The sequence below is a fragment of the Trichechus manatus genome, unplaced genomic scaffold (assembly GCF_000243295.1).
Source record: "Trichechus manatus latirostris isolate Lorelei unplaced genomic scaffold, TriManLat1.0 scaffold00152, whole genome shotgun sequence".
NCBI classification, from domain to species: domain Eukaryota; kingdom Metazoa; phylum Chordata; class Mammalia; order Sirenia; family Trichechidae; genus Trichechus; species Trichechus manatus.
Window position 1 is genome coordinate 5,966,925 of NW_004444088.1, and position 1,093 is coordinate 5,968,017.

Consider the following 1,093-nt stretch of genomic DNA (forward strand, 5'->3'; position numbering starts at 1 on the left):
AGTGAAAATTTTCCATTACTGTTCACAGCTTTTTAAAAATTTAGTGTAATTTTTAATCAATATTCATATGGTTATATAATTGTTGGCAGAAGATGGACACAATTTTGAATTCAGCGTTCTTAATTCAGAATTATTCTATTTTGCTTCATAGTCTTGTAATTGTAATTTTAATGATTACACAATTTCTACTAAGTGAATATAATTTACTAAGCCATTTTTCCTATTGGTGACAATTAGATATGTTTCCAATTTTTTATTACAAGTGACATGACAATGAACACTTTTATTTATTTAATTTTCTAATTATAGTTTGTTTTTATTAGAGTAAATTTTCAGAATTAGAGTTAATATGTAAAAGTTATGAATATTTTTATCTTGGTAGATATTGCCAATTAATATCAAAAGATCAAAGCAATTTATATGGCAAATAACTTTGCCAACATAAGATATTAAGATATATTATTTTAATTTTGCTAAATTAATATATGGGAACTTCATCTTCTATTACTTTGAGTTTTTTGAAAACTATTGAGTCCCTGGGTGGTCCAAACAGTTAACAGGCTCAGCTGCTAAATGAAAGGCTAGAGGTTTGAGTCCACCCAGAGGTGCCTTCAAAGAAAGGCCTGGTGATCTACTTCTAAAAAATCAGCCATTGAAAACTTTATGGAACACAATTCTACTCTGACACACATGGGGTCACCATGAGTTGGAATTGTCTTGATAGTAACTGTTTTACTGGCAATGAGATTACTTCCCTCTCTTTCAGTTGATGAGTTGCCTCATATCTCATTAAGAAAATAGAAGCCAGTAAATTTCCCACGGTCAAATCCATTAACTCAGCATCTGCATTGATCTTTCTCTTCCCCTTATTATAACAGTTAAAGTTACAAGGCCATTTGCACTTCCCATAGTGGGTATTCCATTGTCCCTCATCTTATCAAGAACACTGCATTTTCTACACCTCCTCTTCCCTTATGGATTATCCCAATCAAAATTCAAACTTGTTCTAGCTTAGTAACTCCTACCTAAAAAAAAAAAGTATACATACAACACGAAAACCTCTCTTGGTCCTCACATTTCATGGCTGAGCCTC